Source organism: Pleurodeles waltl, chromosome 2_2 (assembly GCF_031143425.1).
Source record: "Pleurodeles waltl isolate 20211129_DDA chromosome 2_2, aPleWal1.hap1.20221129, whole genome shotgun sequence".
Taxonomy (NCBI): domain Eukaryota; kingdom Metazoa; phylum Chordata; class Amphibia; order Caudata; family Salamandridae; genus Pleurodeles; species Pleurodeles waltl.
Genome location: NC_090439.1, coordinates 810,467,323 through 810,477,309, shown reverse-complemented (window position 1 = coordinate 810,477,309; position 9,987 = coordinate 810,467,323).

The following is a 9,987-nucleotide window of genomic DNA, read 5'->3' as shown; positions in this document are numbered from 1 at the left end:
AGAAGCAAACAGACCGAGTAGGCGCAGGACCTTGAGGACTGGAATAACCGCTCCACTTCGAAACATTGGAACCAACGCCAGAATGTCCTGAATCCGCTGAGGCGGAGGGAAGGCTCTATTTAATGTTGTATCCAGAACTGCCCCTATGAATAGGAGGCGCTGAGAGGGCTCTAGGTGAGATTTGGGCACGTTCACTGAAAAACCCAGGTCGAACAACAACTGAGTTGTCGACTGTAGGTGATGCAACACGAGCTCCGGAGACTTGGCTTTGATCAACCAGTCGTCCAGATAAGGAAATACTGCTATCCCCTTCCTTCTGAGCTCAGCCGCAACCACCGACATCACCTTCGTGAAGACTCGGGGTGCTGAAGTAAGACCAAACGGGAGGACCGCAAACTGATAGTGCTGCGACCCCACCACAAACCGGAGATACTTCCTGTGCGACTTGAGTATCGGAATATGAAAATAAGCATCCTGCAAGTCGACAGACACCATCCAATCTCCATTGTTCAGCGCCAAAAGCACCTGAGCTAGGGTCAGCATCTTGAACTTTTCCTGTTTGAGGAACCAATTCAAGATCCCCAGGTCCAGGATTGGCCTCAACCGACCATCCTTCTTGGGGATCAGGAAGTATCTTGAGTAACAACCCTGACCCCTTTCCGGCTCTGGAACCAACTCCACGGCGCCCTTTGAAAGGAGGACTTGAACCTCCTGTTCTAGCAACAGGAGGTGTTCTTCTGAACAGTAAGAAGGACGGGGCGGGATGGGGGGCGGAAACTCCCGAAAGGGTAGGGTATAGCCTTTTCTCACAATGCTGGTAACCCAGGAGTCTGATGTTATGACCTCCCACTTGTAGAGAAAATTCAGTAACCTCCCCCCTACAGGAATGGAGTGAGAAGGAATTGGCGGAAGCCTAAGGCTGCTTCCCATGCTGCACCCCTCCAGAGGATGAGGAAGAGGCAGAGTGCTGCTGAGTGGCTCCCCTGGTACGGACCCTACCCCTCCCTCTGAAAGATCTATAGGAGATAGCAGAGGTGGGTTGCTGGAATTTTCCTCGAAAGGAGGAAGAGGAACCACGACCAAATCCTCGAAACCTCCTAAAAAATCTGGAGGAAGCAGAAGAAGAGGCTTGCAAGCCCAACGACTTGGCAGTGGCCCTACTCTCCTTGAACCTTTCCAAGGCCGAATCCGCCCTGGTGCCGAAAAGCTTGTCACCATCAAAAGGAAGGTCCAAGAGGGTCGATTGCACATCAGAGGAAAAACCAGAGCTACGAAGCCAGGCCTGCCTCCTCGTAGCCACAGCAGTACCCATAGCTCTAGCAACAGAGTCAGATGTATCCAACCCAGATTGAATAACCTGGGTTGCTGCTGCCTGAGCATCAGAGACCAGGCTCAATAATTCTTGAGGAACCTCCGTGTGCGTCGACTTAATCTCGTCCATCAGGGCGTAAATGTATCTCCCTAAGATGCACGTAGCATTGGTGGATTTCAAAGCCATGCTACATGACGAGAAAACCTTCTTTGATGACATGTCCATCTTTTTAGAGTCTCTATCAGAGGGCACAGCTGGAAAGGACCCAGGAGCAGATCGAGCTGAGCACGAAGCCTGAACCACTAGGCTTTCAGGTGTTGGATGCCTAGAAAGAAAGCCTGGGTCAGCCGGTGCAACCCGATATCTCCGAGCCACAGATCTATTCACGGCCGAAGAAGACCGGCTTCTTCCAGACATCCATAATGGGGTCCAGTAGTGCCTCATTGAAAGGCAAAAGTGGCTCTGCAGATGTTGAGGCAGGATGCAACACTTCCGTCAAGATGTTCGGCTTGGTCTCAGTCACTGGCAAAGGGAGGTCAAAAAAGTCAGCCGCCTTTCTAATGACTGAATGAAAAGAGGCTGCCTCCTCTGTATACTCCCCAGGTGATGATAAGTCCCATTCAGGAGAGGTGTCCAGGCCACTAGCAGTGTCCAAGCCATGGAGACCTTCACTTGAGTCCTCAATCTCCCCTTCCTCCAGTGCCTGTCTCTGGTATTCCTGTCCTTCAAGAAGGCGAAGAGCAAGCCTCCTCGAATGCAGTCTCTCCTCTATCCTCAGCGTCGACATGGCGTCAGCAGACGTCGAAGCTTGACGCCGATCCTCGGATCCGTCAGATGCCGGATCTAACGGCGCCATGGTTTTCTTCGGCGCTGAACGTGGAGTAGGATGGACTGAAAACTGTTCCGGAGTCGGAGGAGGTCTAGTCGGCGTCGCTGGCTGAGACTTCGAAGCCACAGGAGCCGATACCGGCGCCGAGCCCACGTTTCCCAAGGGAAGAAAGGGCTTAAAGGGTGCCGGTCGAAGTGGAGCCGGAGCACCCATGCTGAAGGCCAAAGGGCCTGAAGGACCAGCCGTTCCACCACCTGGAGCCATCTGTTGGAAGATGGAGAACATCGCATTTAAGAATGCGGTACTATCTGCTCCAGGGGCTGGGAGAGCCGGGTATTGAGGTGCCTGGTTCGAAGGCGACGACGACGCCAGTCTCAACGTCTGCATAGACGGAGAAAACACCTGAGGCTGTGGAACCTCGAACACTGAAGGAGGATTAACCAATGACATGGGTGAAGTCGGAGAAGGTAACGGTGTCGTCGGCTGAGGAGAGACAGTGGGACTAACTTCCCAAGTCTTTCGACGTCAAGTCGATGGTGACCTCGATCGAGACCTCTCCATACTCGACCGGCGCCGAGATTCTCGACGCCGCCGGAATTCCCGATGACGCTGATGTGACTTCGGTGAAGACGACTTTCGGTGATGTCTTTTCTCCTTCTTCTTTGACTTCGCAAGAAAAAGTTTGGCCTCACGTTCTTTCAAGGCCTTTGGATTCATACGTTGACAAGAATCGCACTTGTCAACGTCGTGGTCGGAACTAAGACACCACAAACAGTCAGAATGTGGGTCCGTTACCGACATTTTGCCTCCACACTCTCGGCAGCTCTGGCCCTTTCGTTAGAGCATCTCCTGCATACTGCATAGCTATCAAGTAGCTTGTGTGTCTTTTATGTGTTTTCGGCATTGCTTTAAATGAAAATATAAAAGTGCAAGTACTCGCTATTTAGAGTACCTGTTTCATTCTGGGAAGTGCCGGTACTCATTCATTGTAATGTATTAAAGGTATACGGAGAAATGCAGGTACTCGCCCCTTCACATTAACCCCTTCGCTGCCAGGCCTTTTCCCCCTCAGGTGCCAATCTTTTTTGGCTATTTGGGGCAGTTGCGCTTAGGCAAGCATAACTTTTTGTCCACATAAGCTACCCACACCAAATTTGAGTCCTTTTTTTCCCAACATCCTAGGGATTCTAGCTGTACCCAGACTTTGTGGGTTCGCCTAAAGGAGACCAGGAAATTAGCCAAAATACAGTGAGAATTTTGGGTTTTTAAAAAAAAAAAAAAAGGGGGAAAAAGGGCTGCAGAAGAAGGCTTGTGTTTTTTTCCCTGAGAATGGCATCAACAAAGGGTTTGCTGTGCTAAAATCACCAGCCTCCCAGCTTTCAGGAACAGGCAGGCTTGAATCAGAAAACCTAATTTTCTTAACACAATTTTGACATTTTACTGGGACATACACCATTTGTACGATTTTTGGGGCTTTCAGCCTCCTTCCAGTCAGTGACAGAAATAGGTGTGAAACCAGTGCTGGATCCCCGAAACCTAAACATTTCTGAAAAGTAGACACAATTCTGAATTCAGCAATGGGTACCTTGTGTAGCTCCTACAAGGGTTTCCTGCAGAAAATAACAACTGAAATAAAAAATACTGAAATTGAGGTGCACAAAACAGCCATTTGTCTCTACATTTTACTCTGTAACTTTTTCCTGCAATGTCAGATGTTTGAAAGCAATATACCGTTACGTCTGCTGGACTCTTCTGGTTGCAGGGATATATAAGGCTTGTAGGTTCATCAAGAACCCTAGGTACCCAGAGCCAATAAATGAGCTGTACCTTGCAATGGGTTTTCATTCTATACTGGGTATACAGTAATTCATTTGCTGAAATATGAAGAGTGAAAAATAGGTATCAAGAAAACCTTGTATTTCCAAAATGGGCACAAGATAAGGTGCTGAGAAGCAGTGGTTATTTGCACATCTCTGAATTCCGGAGCGCCCATACTAGCATGTGAATTACAGGGCATTTCTCAAATTGATATCTTTTTTACACACTGTCTTACATTTGGAAGGAAACAATGTAGAGAAAGACAAAGGGCAATAACACTTGTTTTGCTATTCTGTGTTTCCCCCAAGTCTCCCGATAAAAATAGTACCTCACTTGCGTGGGTAGGCCTTGCGCCCGCGACAGGGAACACAAAATGGACACATCACATTTTCACAAAGAAAACAGAGCTGTTTTTTGCAAAGTGCCTAGGTGTGGATTTTGGCATCTAGCTCAGCCTGCACCTGGGAAAACCTAGCAAACCTGCGCAGTTTTGAAAACTAGAGACCTAGGGGAATCCAAGATAGGGTGACTTGTGGGTCTCTGACCAGGTTCTGTTACCCAGAATCCTTTGCAAACCTCCAAATTTGGCCCCAAAAACTCTTTTTCCTCTCATTTCGGTGACAGAAAGGTCTGGAATCTGAGAGGAGCCACAAATTTCCTTCCACCCAGCATTCCCCCAAGTCTCCCAATAAAAATGGTACCTAACTTGTGTGGGTAGGCCTAGCGCCTCTGACAGGAAATGCCCCAAAACACAACGTGGACACATCACATTTTCACAAAGAAAACAGAGCTGTTTTTCACAAACTGCCTAGCTGTGAATTTTGGTCTCTAGCTCAGCCTGCACCTGGGAAAACCTAGCAACCTGCGCATTTTTGAAAACTAGACACCTAGGGTAATCCAAGATGGGGTGACTTGTGGGGCTCTGACCAGGTTCTGTTACCCAGAATCCTTTGCAAACCTCAAAATGTGGCCCAAAAAACACTTTTCCCTCTCATTTTGGTGACAGAAAGTTCTGGAATCTGAGAGGAGCCACAAATTTCCTTCCACCCGAGTTCCCCCAAGTCCCACGATAAAAATGGTACCTCACTTATGTGGGTAGGCCTAGCGCCCGCAACAGGAAATGCCCCAAAACACAACGTGGACACATCACATTTTCAGAAAGAAAACAGAGCTGTTTTTTTCACAAAGTGCCTAGCTGTGGATTTTGGCCTCTAGCTCAGACGGCACCAGGTGGAAACCTAGCAAACCTGCGCATTTTTTAAAACTAGACACCAAGGGGAATCCAAGATGGGGTGACTTGTCGGACTCTGACCAAGTTCTGTTACCCAGAATCCTTTGCAAACCTCAAAATGTGGCCAAAAAAACTATTTTTCCTCTCATTTCGGAGACAAAGTTCTGGAGTCTGAGAGAAGCCACAAATGTCCTTCCACCCAGCGTTCCCCCAAGTCTCCTGATAAAAATGATACCTCACTTGTGTGGGTGACCCAGGTGCCTGCAACAGAAAAATGCCAACAACCTGTAGAGATTGAAGGGATAGCACAGCGAGTTGATAAGCACATATTTTTCTTTTATACATCTTTTAGGCTGACTCTGCTTTGGGGACCCATGCAAGTGAGGTATCATTTTACTTGGGAGACTGAGGGGATCGCTGGGTGGTAGGAAATTTGTGCCACAGCGATTATCCTACAAAGAAAAGTGAGTAAAATATGATTTTTTAAGCAAATTTTGAGGTTTGTCGAGGAGTCTGGGTAAGAAAATGTTGGGGAATCAAGGCAACCCATACCTCCTTGAAATGTCTATTTTTAAAACATGTCTGGGTTTGGTATGTTTCTCTAGATGAAGACCGCACCGGGACCAAAAACATAGGTGCCTCCCCCCCCCCCAAACACAGGACGTTTTGCAATAGATCATTTTGGTGTGTCCACATACTTATGTTATGTTCCAAACACTAAAATTGTGAAAAGAAACACACTCAGGTTATGTTAAAAAGACCCCTCACCCATGCTTCATCATCTGGGTCCCACCCGAGACACCTAGCGTGTCACAGGTGTGCTGCGACGCCTAATTACAGCATAGCAGGTTTTGTCATTTTTACCACACATAGTGGTTGGATTTGGCACGAGGGTGAGTGATGGTTCAGTGGATCAAATTTTATTATCAAGAGATTTCACAAAAATGAAATGTACTGTTAATAACTGTAAAGCCAACAAACTGAACCAATGACTCGCAGCTTGTGAGCTGTACAGCCACGGCAAGGCACCAACCGCTTTACAGTCCATTCACACACCTTTCATACATGACATGCACAAGACCATTCACGCCGCCAGCCACGGCCCAGCACATTACAAAACTCGCATCGACAGACAGCGCCACTCTAGGGCCCATCACTTACATACGCCCACATGCCTGATACAGCAATCACACCAGCTGATGGGAGTGTGTTGGCTGGCGTTTGGCTGGCAGTGTGTTGCAGTAGCCAACAGCAAGTCACTATGTACACCGTCAGCCAAGTGCCAATCCACACACAATGGCATCACTTTTTTTTGTTTGTTTTAAAAACAAAGAAACCACTAACTTATTAGAAATAATTACAAAACTACAAACACAAAAGCTCTAAGTACATGACAGAAATGCCAACCATGAAACTGAACACATGAAAATATAAAACAGGCAGTTTACACTCATGGTAGTTCACAGTAATTCTTCTGGGTGTGGTAATTCTTGAAACAACCACCCACACACAGCCCAGGCTTTGAAGGACAACCTGGGCAGTACATTCGAGTCTCCCTCCGGATACCTCTTCGAGCACAGACTCTACATTTCTTAGCTGGAAAGTCTTTTTTGGGCGTGGGAGGAATGTGCTCAGCAAAGTGGCGATCTTTTAATCTAACCACATCCTCCACCACTGCTTCTCTAGGAACCCTTGCCTGTTCCACCACAATAAGGCTTTCTATCACTGACTCCTGAAATTTCACAAATGTCATCTTTGACTCTGGAGACCTATCCTTAAACACAATAAAAGCATTAAAGGTTGCCAAGTGGAAGAGGTGAATTGCTAACTTCTTATACCAAAAGTAAGACTTACGAATAGCAGTATAAGGCTTCAACCTCTGATCAACTCTATCTACACCTCCCATGTGCTTATTATAATCTAAAATGCATACAGGTTTGCGCACTTCAGCAACTTGGCCCCAAACAGTCACGAAGGAAGTACTCTCATCATGAATGGTACTTAGCATGTAGACATCCCTCTTGTCTGAAAATTTCAAAGCTAGCACCTCATCACTCGCAAGGCACTGCACTGTCCCCTCTTACATTTACCTTGGATAGCCTTTCCGGTTACAATGAATTGTGCGACAAGCAACAGTGTCCACTCTAAACAATTCCTTGAACAACTGCACTCCAGTGTAGAAGTTATCTACATACAATTGGTGACCTTTGTTGAACAGTCGTCTACCAAGTTCCCACACAATTTTCTCAGTAACTCCAAAAGTGGAAGGACAACCGGGGGGGAGCAATACTGGAATCCCTACCAGTGTATACATGGAAACTATACACATATCCTGTACTACTTTCAGGCAGCATATACAATTTAATTCCATATCGTGCCCTCTTGCTAGGAATGTACTGCCTAAAAACCAAACGACCCTTGAAGAGGACCATAGACTCGTCCACAGCTATTTCTTTGCCTGGAACATAGACCTCTGAAAACCGATTTACAAAATGATCAAAGACCGGCCTAATCTTAAAAAGACAGTCAGAATCAGGGTGATCTCATGGCAAGGCTAATGCATTGTCAACAAAATGCAGCATCCTAAGAAGAAGCAAATACCGATTACGACTCATGGTTGCAGGAAATATAGCTGTTGCCATCAAGGGACTAGTAGACCAATAAGAAGCCAGTGACGGCTTCCTTATCAACCCCATCAAACAGTCAAACCCAAAAACCTTTTCATCTCCAAATTTGTGGGAATCCACTGGGTAGCTCTTGAGTGTGGCCTAAGTCTAGCAGCGTTGTCCCTCAAATACTGCTCCGCATACAAATTAGTCTGCTCAACAATCTCTTCCAAAAACACATCATCCACAAATAACTCAAAGAAATTGACAGGCAAAAAGTTATCTGTATTGACTCTACACCCCAGGAGACCAGTAAGGGCAGGCAACTCTGGCTGCTCAATGTTTGGGGCAACCCAGAGTTCAGGTCTTCTAACGGGAAACCTTTCAGCCCCAGGTTGCTGCACTAATGGCACATCAATGTCCTCCTCTAAAACAGGCCCTTCATCTGCACTGAGAGTGGCTTCCTCATCATAAGATTCCTCTCCGACAGAAACTTCACTGCCAGAATCTCTCACTTCCTCCTCTGCCTCAGATGCAGAGTCCATCCCATAATCATGATCAGACAATGACTCAAAAAGCATACCAACCACATTGCCGAGCGGTCATCCTGCAGCTAGCCATGATCTTTCCTACAAAAAGTAACTGGCCAAATGCACCACCAACAACCAGCACTGTGTAAGATAAGTAATAACGTGTAGCTTTATCAGTAAGAGTTATAAACTCAAAAATTGTACCGCTCACTTGCCTGAAAAAACTTGACTCACCAGCAACTACTCTGCACAGACACAACAATCACTAATGGTATCCCACTAAAAAGAAAGAAAGAAAAGCAAATTAGAAATACGACAACACAAATATCATTGTGCACAAATCTAAGGACAATTTCACACACAATCCTGCATTTAGTACACCACCTATAAACATGTCATTCATGCATGGCAACAATACTCCTTTGGAGTTAATTGTATTTACTTACCTAAAACATGCAACTATGCAAACCGCAGGTCAACCACCGCCAAAAACACAAAGAGCCACAGCAAAGAAAGTAAAAGCTTTGAACTAGAACAAAAAGGAGAAAAAAATGTATCACCAATGCAAATACTTTGCCAGTTGACAAACACCCCACCATCCAGCATTTAGAAATTGGCACCTAAGTGGATTCTGCCCCCCCCCCCCAATAGGGGCAGATGGGCCTACTAAAAAATAGACCTATCTGCACCAAGGGGGGCACAAAATACCTTTAGTAGTGTGTCCCCATGGGGAGCGACCCCCCAAACAAAAACACACACACACACTATCCCTGGTGCCTAAGTGGCTTCTGCCCCCCTTGGGGGCAATGGGCCTAAAAGAAAATAGGCTGATCTGCCTCCAAGGGGGGGCTGAAATTGCCAACAGTTCTTTGTCCCCTTTGGTGGGGGCACCCCTTGCCCAAGGGGACCCCCACCCCCATAAATAAACATATAAACAAACATCCCTGGCGTTCTAGTGGTTTCTGCCCCCTTGGGGGCAGATCAGCCTAAAAACAGAAATGGCCATAGTACACGTGCCCCCAAAGGGAGGGCGACCCTTGCCCAAGGAGCCACCACCCAATCCACTAAACACACACACACTATCCCTGGTGTCTAAGTGGCTTCTGCCCTCCTTGGGGGCAGATGGGCCTAAAAAAAGGCCAATCTGCCCTCAAGGCGGACAGAAATGGCAAACAGTTCAATGTTCCCCCATATAAATAAACATATGAACAAAAATCTATCGGCCTAAAAATAATAGCCCGATCTGCCCCCAAGGGGGGCAGAAATTGCCAATGCAAACATGCCCCCGAAATGGGAGCGACCCTTGCCCAAGGGGCCACTCCCAGACCAAAAATACATCAAAAACAAACAAACAACAAAAAATTCCTGGCGTCTAGTGGACATTCCTGCTGCTCGATCGCAATGCGATCAGGCAGCAGGAATGCTCAAAGAGACACCAGGAAGACCCTTTCCCCCGGTGCCTCTTTGTTTGAAACCCCCCACCCGCTGGAGGAGAAACTCACCTGGTTCTCCTAGGTCGCACTGGAAGCAAATGGCTTCCAGTGCGACCGGCACCCTGTAATAATGTCAGCACGTGATCGCACGCGGATGTTATTAGGGGAGGGGGGGCGGAAGGGGAAGGGCTTCCCCTTCCATCCCACCCCTTTTTTGGGGGGGGGGGG